We start from the raw sequence: 12,257 nt of genomic DNA, 5'->3' as shown, positions 1-12,257 counted from the left end.
TATCTTTTGGTGCCCCCACTGAGGAGTATGCTGATGCTCCTAGTTAAAGTCAAAGTGGTGATTTTGGTGATGCCAAAGGTGCGGCCTTTGAAGAGCAGGTGCTGCTAGTGATGGCTTGGATGGGATTTCCCATTTTCACTGGGGTTGAAGATGCGGAAACCTGGCTTCAAGACTACGGATTGTTCGTGTTGGATAGCGCTCTATCGAGAGAAGATGGCGCAGTACAGGTGTTCCCGCTCCTGGTTCGTGGTAAAGCAAAGCTATGGTTCGATAGCCTTGGTGAAAAAGAAAAAGCAGGTTGCGAGCCCTAGAGGCGGCTTTTCGAAGCAGATTCGTAGCAGATGCACAGCTAGATGAAGTAAAGCAGAAGCTGGATGGGTTGAAGCAAAGCTTGGAGGGATGTTTTCAAGCGTTTAAGTGGGAGTTCAAAGCCCTTTGGGGAAGTTACTCAAGGTAACTGTTGCAGAAAATGCCAGTTTTTTGAAATTGTGTAAGTTCATGGATTGTCTGCATGAGGAGGTGCGAGATAGTGGAGGTAGATGGCCCAATGTCGTATGAGGAGGCGGTAGCTCTAGCAAGAGGGCGAACCAAAAAGATTTTGAAAGAAGCGTGAGGCTAGGCAGGGTTTGCCAAGTGCAGTGATGCCAAGGCAGTGTGATGCGGTAGTAGCCGAGCCAAAAGCGGTGCAAAGAGAAGTGCAAGTGCGAGAAGAACCAAGGGTTCTTTGGTTACAAAGAGACAGAATGGTTCCTATGCTGAAAATGTCGGCTAGAGCAGTTCCAATTGTGGAGGAAGTGCAGGTGGTTCCAGAGTGGACAAAGGATGTGCTGCCAAGTTCACGAGCAACTATAGAAGCTCCATTGAAGTGCGGTAAAGAGAAAATAGTGTGGTTTGCAGACGAGGTTGAAGCGACGAAGCTAGACGAGGTTCTCGCGCTTGAAGCGGCGAAGCTAGAGGAGGTTCTCGAGCTTGAAACCGAAGAGGAGGTTGAATCAAATGACAGTAGCTCTATGGACGTGGATACGAGTTGGGAGACCGAGTCATCCCAATCCAGGTATGATGAGTTTGACCTCTTACATGTGAGTGGAGAGGCAGTGAATGTGTGCGAGGAGCAGCATGAAGTACAAGCCGAGGTGCTTAGTGAAGACCAAGTGGAGCAGTCTAGGCCTACAGGTGGTGAGGAACAGGTAAAACTGGTGTGCAGTGCCATGCTAATGGCCATGTTGATGAAGATAGCAATAGAGTATGCCATAGTGGTGCAGCAGGTGCAAGGTTTTGCCAAAAGGCGTGGAGCAGTTGTACCTATGGAAGAGGACGAGGATAATGTGATAAAGAACGAGTTTCTCTCTTCCTTGACAGAGATTGATGATGCAACAGTAGAAGAGCAGGTGGTTGAAGTCAACAAGCAAGCGGTGTTTATCGATCTTGAAGGGCCACTTGACGAGGAGGAGCTCGACGATGCTGGAATTGAGTTCATGGCGGGTGAGAAGGGCAGAGCGGAGTCAAAGTTAGAGGTGCTTCCTATGCAATTAGTGCCCTCTATGACAGGTAATGCGGATTCCAAATCGGTATCCAAGCTTTGTAAGGAGGTTTGTGAGTGGTGGTTGAAGGGAATGCTAATCAAGGTAGCTATGCAGTGTGCTATTGAGCAGGTGCAGGATCTGCTAGACAAGGATCTAGCTTTACATGGATGGGAGGGCGGGTCAGGTAGGTCGCAAGTGTTGATGGAGCAGGATGGTGAGCACGAGAGTGCTCTATTTCGTGTTTTTGGAGGAGATTTGTTGCAAGTGGGCAGTTTTCCAAGGAGTGCTTGGATTGGTAGAAGTATGTGGATGGCAGTTTGGTTATGCAGTTGGATATGTGCCTTGGTGTGGCACTATGCAAGGGTGTTACAGGTTGATGGAGAAGACCAATGCAAAGTGTTCGACCCAGGAGGTTGATTACAGGTAGAGCAGGGGGTTGGGAAACCCGCATGAACAAAGGTGGCGAGTAGCACGTGCCAGTGGTTTACATATGTTAGGTGATTTTGCAGTGTACAAAGAGTCTGTTTTTGGTGTGCAGTTTTTTAGTGTAATAAGGCCGTGTGTGGTTGAACATAAATGTTCAATGAGGGGGTGGGCAATGATGGTGCAGCCAAAGTTGGTCCGAGCTAGGAGATGGTCTATGCCAGGCAGAGGTGGCAGTCGAGTGCAGTGCAAAAGGCTAGGGCAGGTACCAAAGCCCTTGGCAGCCAAAGGGTAGCAGGAATGTATGCTTGAAGCGATTTTTTTAGGCCAAAGGTGTGCTGCAAAGAGCCAAGTAGGTTGGTGGCCTAATGGGCCCGAGGTGTGGGTTTTATGTGCTAGAATGTGGTGCTCAGTGTGCTCTAGAAGCCGGTCCAGACGGCTCGTCAAACGGAGCCCCGATATTGCGGTTTAAAGTTGAAGTGTGTAGCAGATCCCCGATGGACAGGGCAGCCGGGGACAGGTGGCCCAGGCACGTGTCAGGGTATACATGTGTAGAGCTTGAGTTATGGAGCATGCCTGTCTTTTTGGAATGCGAATCGGAGCCTTGGATAGCAAGATATGGTCAGTTGAAGATTTTTCGGGGGTCGGGTCTGTGCTCATTTGACCGCATTGGAGGGTGTGCCGTTTGGAAATTTTCGGCCTCGCCAAGGTTCTCAGTGATAGGGTGGGTTATATGGAGCTAGCACGAATCGACTGCACGTCAATCGTATGCTTGGTCAGCCGGATACAGAAAGATGGAGTTGGGGGCCGTGGGCAGTAAAAGGTATGTGGGTGATTTTCTCAGTTTTGATGGTCTCGGATAGCGGGCTCAAAGAAGTCAAAATCCGGTAGAAATTGCATAGAACGGAGCCGGGGATACGGGCTTGACATGGCTTTACAGCTTTGGAGTGGGATCTGTCAACAGAGAATGGGAGTGGGGCTAAGGTGGCACCCCAAGAGGGGGTCTCTCTCTCAGAAAGGAGTTTCTTTTTAAAAAGCCTTGGAAGGCCTTGGCGTTGGGGCTGCCACGTTACCCGGGTATGGCCCCATATGCGCAAGCGGGGGTCAGAGTGGAGGGGTTTAAGACCTGGGGCGTGAGGCCCATTTGGTATGCAAGGAAGTTGTGGAGAGCTTGGAGCTCTTGGCTATGGTGCTGAGCGCAGGCGGGGCTACGGGGCAGAGACTATGCAGGTTTTGGCCGAGCGGAGCGGTGCAGGTGGCATACCCGCGCGAATGAGGAGGATGCACCAGTGATGCCCGCCGGTGTAGTGGTAATGACGTGGTGAGGCCGCCCGGTAAAGGGGTGATCCTGCGGCCTTAGGGCCCCAAGTTTTTGGAGGAAGGGTTCCCCCGCACCAATAGCGACATCGCTATTGGTTAGGCAAGGGGAGGGGTCTCGCGGAGGTTAAGGAAGTGGGAGAGAGAATCTGAGAGCAGCCATGAAGGCCAAGTGAACTGAGCAAAGACCAAAGGGCCAGTTGAGGCCGTACAAACCAAAGCAGAGGGCAAAGGCCGGGACCAAAGAGAGGCCAAAAGGAGTCACATAGAGAGAGGAAGAGTCAAAGTCAAGCATATAGGGCAGTGCAAGGTTGAGGCCATAAGGGTAAAAAATGAAGAAGATAAAAAATAAAAAAGAATGCCTAGGGGGCAATAGCGACATCGCTAATGCCCCCCCCCCCCAAAGTGAAAAAGAGAGCAGATGGAGAAAGGCGGTGCCCCCCTTCCCAAAAGATACCAAAAATGGGTGCCATATGGACCAATTTAAGGGCAATTTCCCAAATTGAACCCCCCACCCTATAAAAGTCAAAAATTAATCAAATTGGGCGCTTTTTCTTGGCCTTTTGGAGTGTCGTTGGAAGCCTGCAAAGTGGAGCTTTTGGACGGAGGAGTGTGCCTGTTAAAGCCTTTTGTATCTCTCTTGTGTAAATGGCCATGGTGATGGCAGTGTGAGTTTGTATAAATGTTTGGTGAACTGCAATTGAATCGTGGTTGCCCCTTCTTGCTGTTGTTTCCCCTTCCCCCCTTCTCTTTCTCCTGCTCTGGTGCTTTCCCTCGGTGTCGGCTGTGTGGAAGTCTGTGCCCCCCAGGACCGACGGTGTTTTGAGTGAGAGGGTGAGATTGAGTGACTGTGTGCGTGTGTAAGGGTGGAGATAGGCCGTGGCAGCAAGTGTGCATCGTGTGGTGGTTTTGTGGAATGTGTGAGCAGTGGCAATCAAGCAGGTGATGGTCTGCTAGTGTGAGTTGTGTGTTTGAAGGTGTTTTTCAAGAGGATAGGGGTGTTGTGAATACCCTGAGGTATAGAGAGGCCCTTTTGTTTGTGTTGGGTGTGTTCCCCCATTCCCCCTCTCCACCGTCTCCGATATCATCCATCTGTTGTATATCCATGTCTTCTGCAACATGTACAGGTAACATTAGGTTGATTTTGCTGGATAGCAATGGTGGCTATCCTTTTTGTGTAGCAGCTCCAACACCACGAGCTGCTAAAGCAATGTCACCTGCAACAAGGTCAGGGGAATCTCGATCGTGAAGATGCTAAGAAATATGTTCCAAAATAGGTAAAAATTTCACTTAGGTGGTAGTATGAGTAGAGGAAACAAGGACTTCTAAAGAGACTCAATTGTGAGGGTTGCTTGACCAAAAGTAAGGTGCAGCGGAAGTGGATGTTGATCTTGCTCAAGATGAGTGATCTGAACTATGCTCAAGGGTTCCTTTTACTTACTGAAGGGAGAGCATTTCGTTCCTTTAGTGAGAAAGTGCAATGATCACAAAAAAAGTGAATGCTACTGTGAATGAAGGTGCTGAGAGAGAGAGAGAGAGAGAGAGAGAGAGCATTCCGTTTCTTTAGTGAGAGAGTGCAATGATCACAAAAAAAGTGAATGCTACTATAAATGAAGGTTCTGAGAGAGAGAGAGAGAGAGAGAGAGAGAGAGAGAGAGAGAGAAAGAGAAGAATATGACACCATACGGTTCTCAAACCCTCCTCCAATGGCCCCCCTCTCTATGCCAAGAGAGGTCTATGCTATAGATTGCATAAATCTAGTACAATGGTCTAGATGCAATGGACTTGTCGACGACAATGATGACAACGACGAGGACGGGCTGGAATCTGAAAACCCTAGGGATGAACTACTGAAATCTGCAAAACGCTGACTTTCTGCTGATCTCTGACATTGTGGATGAGCACAGCGATGGCGATGATGTGACGACAATGCACTGAAAGGCAGATGCTGAAATCTACAGACAGCGGGCTGAATCTGAGAATGTTGGTTAACTTGACGGTACAACGAGGATCTGCTGCGGGTAGGTGAGGTTTGTGAGGATAATGGCTGAATCTGCGGTGTCTAAGTGTTGAAAACTGAAAACCCTAAAGTGTTGGGGCTGATCTGATATTGAAAATACAAACACTAGGTTGGATCTACAAACTAAAAACACCAAGCTAACCTCTAGCAAAAATGCTAGGCTGATCTGTATCAAAACGCTAGATGATCTACAAATTGGAAACGCTATCTGCTTCTGTTGCCTGGAAAATGCAAGGACCTCCTGCCGGTCTTGCTGAGAAGGTGCACTGCAAGTTGCTGGAACTTCTTCTGTCTCTTTTGCAAAAAGTGCTAGCACTAGGTTTCTTTTATAAAGAGTAAATTTTCCCTACTCACTTTTCCAACAAAGTCAGTTATTAAATACTAAGTAAAAAATGAGTAAATTCGGAAAAAGGGTTCTATGCACTATAAAATACTCATGATGGGTACTGAATGTCATGTTGATGATCATGCTGTGTGCAACCAGAGGATATGCAACTACTCTAAGTGCTTGGACATGCACGGCCTATGCACAAGCTCACAAAGGTGCCATAACACTTCCTAAGCTGACTTGAACCCTGAACGCTAGATAGCTTGTCCACATGCACATAGGGTTAGATGTGCACGTGACATCCCCTCCTTTTCAAAGTGAGATATTGGTACCGAGCTACATGGCTTCCTTGTAGTCCGCCAAAAACTCTGGGTAATCTCTAAAAAACTCTTCACCGACCCACACTACATCGTGGGTTCCTAGATCCTTGAACTTCAAAAAGTACTGTCGGACTTGTTTCTTTGAACCATGGTGAAACAAATGCAACAACACTTGCTCCAGCTCCATGAATTCAACTTCATCAATGATCTCTGACTCTTCTTCTTCAAAAATGTCCTTTGGAAGTGTTCCCTGAAACACTTTCAACCAAGAAACATGGAAAACATTGTGCATTGACCATGAGTTAGGCAATTGCAATTTCATAGAAACCTCATTGATCTTTTTAATGACAGGAAATGGACCATACATTCTAAAAAACAAATTAGGACACTTCTTTTTGGCTTGCTTAAGATGTTGCTTTATGATTCTTAAATAAACCCAATCCCCTTCCTTGATAGAAACATCTAGACCATGCTTGTTAGCCTATCGTGAATAAGCAAGGGTTCCTAGATCCTTGAACTTCCTGAGCCTTCCTAGCTTCACACTCTCAGAAATCTCATTCAATGACTGACTTTCAGCAGTGGCATCAGGCATTTGACTGATCGAGCGAGTCAAAAGTGACTGGAACGGACAGCCAAAATTTGCCTCATACGGAGTTCTGCCAATGGCATAGGAATAAGAGTCATTCAAAATTGCTTGAACCAAAGGGAGGTAGAGCTCCCAATGAGACTGCTGATCATGCACATATGACTTCAGAACATCAAAAGCCAACTGATTGTAAATTTCTACTTGACCATCTGACTATGGATGAAAAGCTGATAAAAAATTCAACTTAATGTTAAAATTTTCAAAGAGTGCGTGCCAAAAATTGGACATGAACTTAACATCCCTAGATGAAACAATTGACTTTGGCAAACCACAGAGGAGGTGCCAATGGTTTATGAACAATCGTGCTACATCTTATGTGGTGATTGTGGCCTCACAAGGAATTAACATGCAAAACTTGTAAAACCGGTTAACAATTGTCAAACATTGAGTGTTCCTTGAATGCAAACTAGGTGGAAGGTTAGTCACAAAATCCATAAAAATATCCTCAAAAGTTCCATCGGGAATAGGCAACGCAAGCAAGAGGCCTTGCTGCTTACCTCAAGGAGCTTTTACCTTTTGACAAATGGTGCATTGTGTGACATAATGAAACACATCCTTTCACATTTTAGGCCAATAAAAGAATCTTTCTATTTTTTCCAAAGAAGTGTTCATTCCCCTGTGCCCACCCGTGAGAGAGTCATGAGCATCGTGCAATATGGTTTTCCTGAGAGAGGGAAACACACATAGATGGTGATGAAAATACAACAAACCTTTACGAATGAGATAGTTGCTAGGCCCTTGGGAAGCAAGAGCCTGCAACCATTGCTTACCAAACTCGAAATTTGCATATTGGTTCTTCATGATGTCGAAAGACACGTCCTGAAGAGAAACTATGGATCTTGACTCAAGAGCGAGGATCTATCCTTTGCAACTTACCGCATCTGCAACAGGGTTAGCTTTACCAGGCACACACTCAATCAAACCTCCAAATTGCTCAAAAAATTGTGACCACCGTGGTTGGTGATCACTCCAATGTGCACTAGGCATAGACTGAAGCCACTTGAGGGCTTGGTGATCTGTGCGAACTGTGAACTCTCTACCATTCAAAAAATGCTTCCAATGCTTAAGAGAGTGAATGACAGACATAAGTTCTTTGTCATAAATTGAATAGTTATTTTTTGCACTATTTAACTTTTGACTAAGGGAATGCAACTAGACGGGCACGCTACTGAAGCACAACATTTATGGCGACATTGCTCGTTTCCATCCATACCTCAAAGGGGTCATGCAAAGAGGCAAGGATAAGACACGGCACTTCTGTCACCGCACCTTGAGAGCTGCAAAGCTTCAATGGATGCCTCAAGCAAATGCACGTGTTGTCTTTACCCCTTTCAAAACATATGTCATGGGTGCAACAATGCGTGCAAAATTCTCTATGTGCAAACTATATGCTTGGCATAAACCAATAAAAGAATGCACATCATATGCAGTTTTGGGCAAATCCCAATTACATACATGTTCCACCTTCACGGGATCTAGCTTGACTCCTTATGCAAAAGTTATATAACACAGATAAGTAACTTCAGTGAGTAAAAACTTAGATTTCTTAGTTGTAATGTACAACTGACACTCATCCAAACGGATTAAAACACTTTCTACATCCTTTTCATGTTTTTCCCACGATACACAAAAAAATAGAATATCATCAAGAAAGATGAACACACATAGACCAACCATATCACCAAAACGGCATTCCATGAGACGATTAAATGTACCCATGACACCTGTCAATCCAAAAGGCATGGCCACATACTCCCATTGCCTTCACTCTGTGTGAAAAGCGGTCTTGTAGATGTCGCCTTGGAATACCCTTACCTAATGGTATCCACTTTTGAGACCGACCTTACTGAAAACCTTTGCCCCATTAAGCCTATCAAGGATACTACTCAATGCGAGGCATCGAAAACTTGTCCTTGAAGGTCATCTTGTTCAATGCACTGTAATCAACACACAAACGAGACGAACCATCCTTCTTGTGGACAAATAAAATAGGAGCAGCAAAAGGACTTACACTAGGACATATGAATCCTCTAGCCACCAACTCCGTGAGTTGTCACTCTAACTCTTCTTCTTGAGACTTGTTCAAATGGTAGGGAGCCTTACTGTTGGGCTATGCCCCCTCCGTGAGTTCGATGCATGGTCCTCCGGCCACTCGGGAGGGAGACAGGGTGGAAGATCATCCTGCAAAAAGAGGTGCTCATACTTGGAAAACAAAGCTGAATACCTATCTAGAGTCTTAATGCTCTGGGTAATTGGAGAGGCATAGATGAATGCCGCTTGTGCTTCTCTTTGTAATTCACAGTTTGCCTGCACATGAGAAATGAGAGGTAAAGAATGCAGACCCTCCTCACCACAAATGATCATAGGAGAGTCACTTTTGGCATTTAGAGTGAGAGTATTGTCCGCCCAATCAATGAGCAGGTTGGCTCACAAAACCATCTAATGCCCAAATTCATATCACATCCTGGGAGAGGAGACATGGAATTGGAGCTGATCTCTTGAGACAGCTAATTCCAGTGTTAGAAGATTTTAGCTACTAATGTTAGAAGATTTCAGATAGGAGACTGAACAGAAATCAGAAACTGGACTTGAATTTAGATACTGGAATAAGAATCAGACTATGTACTGAGAATAATATTCAGATTTAGATTCAGAGTACTGGACACAGAGTAAGTGTACTGGAGTCTCTGCCATGATTGGGATTACAGATAAAAGATTACAGTGAGTATGATATGATTTACAGAGAGAGAGAGTACAACCGACAACAACTGCCAATGGTTGACAACTCAAGTACAAATGTCGCCAAAATGCTAATCCAAATGCCAACAGTTGCCAACCCGATTACAATGTAATGGGCCCTATTTATACACCTTGGGTTTACCATAGTAATTACCGTAGTAATTACTTAACTAGTTCACTGCCTGTCTCATAAGAGAACGTTCCCACTTAGTGAAACTATCCAGCCGTCTACATCCTTCCCTTCTTTCTTGAATTTGGCAAGATTCCAAAATTTTTGAAAAAATTCCCCTGTCTGATTTTGATTTGAAGCTGAAAAATCCACAGTCTGCTTCTGATGTTGGGGATTAAACTTGACCAATGACAGAGTGGCCATACAAAGATTGCGAGAGGCAGTTGAAAAGGCCAAGGTAGAGCTCTCATCATCTACACAGACTGATATCAACCTTCCAGCTGAGGAAGAAAAGCCGCCACTGAATTCTGAGATGGAACTACCGAGTATCCTTCCACTAAGCCAGCTTCCGTTTGCCCTTTGACCTGGATGGCGCCTTAGAAGTCCCAGTACCAGCATTCTCCTTTCGAATCAGTCGGTAAATGGCCTCCTGTTCAAGCTGATCCTGCCTATCTGTGGTCATCTCTACTTCATAAGGCGTGAGGGAATGATAGGTTTTGGTGTCAGGATCATAGAGTGTGCGTCTGTCTTTGGTGATCTTGGTCCTGGCCAGCTTGTGACGATGTGAAGCAGTATGGATCCATCCTTCTGGAAGAGGCTGATTGGTTTTGACTCGAGCTTCAAACAGAATCTCAACCATCTCCCTATACTGTGGTGCTAGGCATGCCTTAGCTGCAATATCCTTTTCAGGCAATTTTGAAGATTCGATCGTAAGTTGCAGCAACTGATTAGTGATCTTGGTCAGGCCCCTGATCTGAATCTTCCACTGACCCATACATATTCGGATCCTGTGCATCTCTTCTTTCAGTGCATCACTCTCATTGAGTTGAAGAGCATCATTGAACAGAGTTTGCCAAGTTCTCCATTCCACAGTCGATCGCTCATACCAATCCTGGAGCTCATCAATAATCTTGAAGTATGTGAGGCGATCAACTGGTTCTAGATGTTGAGGATAAAGTGCTGGAAAAAATCTTGGCAGCTCCGTCTCTCTTGCTGGAAAGGCATACAAGAGAACTAGAGAATCAGGCACGAATTCTCAAAAATTGAGAACAGCCTAGTTCTCTTGCTGCATCATCTTTTTGGTGATTCTCACTAGCTGAAATAATTTGCGGAGAGCAGTTGCCTGTTCTTCGACTGACATTCTGGTCTGGGTTCCTTTACTACTGGCTATCTGATCCTCATAAATAGCCCTTACTCTTTGATCCAAGACTCCTCTCGCAGTTTGCATTTGCACCAAAACTTCTTTCAACTGCTCCCTAACATCCTTCATACATTTATAGGTTGGTTTATTTCCCAGCAGAAGTTCTAATTCAAGAGCGAGAGAGCGACAATCTGCAGTAGACTATCTTTGCAAGTGTGGGTTGGTCACCCTCTCTTCAGTAGTGATTATCCATTCAGGAACCTTTCCAGCAGTTGGACTATGCTGGGATGTGCAGGTAAACGGCAAGTTTCTTGATCATGAAAAGCCGTTGATTTCCAATGCTCCAGCATTTCCCTGGCCCCAACATACAGTCTCTGAAACCGTTCCAGATCAGACAAGAGATCATAATCCTCCAGATATTGTCTGGTTATGGAAGCCTGCTAATGTCTCAATTGCCTATTAAGGGTTATAAGCTGTAAAGAATGCTGTTGATCAGCCTATGTTCCCTCATCCTGAACTTTGTTCCTCCTTTTAGCCTCCCTACTGAGCTGATTTGCTGGCTGATTCCCAGTGTGACTGGGCTGCTGTTCTTCAGACTGTTGACCACCCGATATCTGCCCTTCATTCTAGCCTTCATTCTGGCCTTCAGTCTGGTCTGGCTAGTCTGGCTGCGATTATCCTCCTTCAGTTGGCCCTTCGCCACCAGTATCAGGTCCTGGAGGCGAAGATGGCGGTGGGGCATCATCATCATCATTAGTGTGCCCTTCTTCTTGGTCATCCTCCTCCTTATGAGCTCCTTCTTCCTTATCTTGTTTTTCATTCAGGGAATTCTGCTGCTCAATATAATCCAAAATTGCTTGATTCATCATAGCATTACTATATTCAGTCACCTTGTCCTGCAAATCACTCTGCATAGTCTCCATTAGAGACTTCAAATTTTCCAGATCAAAGACAACGTTGCCTATTGGATTTAAAATTTCAGCCAAGCTGTTATAGACATATCTATCAGTGAGGGAAGCCTTTAGAGCTTTATGGCGAAGAAACAAGGAGTTGAATTCAACTCTCTTCATTTTCAACATCGTTTCAGCTCATTCTGCAGCTCTCAGCGCTTCATTCCTTTGTCCCTTGATGACCATCATCTCAGATTCCACCTTAGCTAGCTTTTTGTTTAATAGCTCAATAACCCTATTGGAATGAGCTTCAAGTACCCTATGTTGCATATTCTGCTCATCTCGGGCTATCTTGAGCTTCTGAATCTGGTCTTCAGCTTCCTTCAAGTCAGCTTTAGCCTTTTTCAGCTCCTCTTCTGACCCTGCAGCATCCATCATTTGTCCCATACAATTGACAATAGTATCCAGGAAGACTGGATGAGGACTGAACATCCGTCCTTTACTGTAGCTGAGTTAGAATCAGTAGGATCATATACTGTTACTGGATCCATATAGGGTAGGGCTGCATAATCAACTTGATGTAAAAGAAGATGCCCTTTCGGTGGATGGGTATGCATCTACTGCAACCTGTCCTTCTTTACCAGGTGCAAAGTTTGTTCATTATTTGGAATGGAAACACCACCTGGTAAAGTTGAAGAAGCTCGACCTTTGCCTTTGTCCACTTGTCCAGTTGAAGAATCT

Source organism: Adiantum capillus-veneris, chromosome 3, assembly GCF_014529385.1.
Source record: "Adiantum capillus-veneris isolate H3 chromosome 3, ASM1452938v2, whole genome shotgun sequence".
NCBI lineage: Eukaryota > Viridiplantae > Streptophyta > Polypodiopsida > Polypodiales > Pteridaceae > Adiantum > Adiantum capillus-veneris.
The sequence above is the reverse complement of the archived record's forward strand: the minus strand, read 5'-3'. Positions refer to the sequence as shown.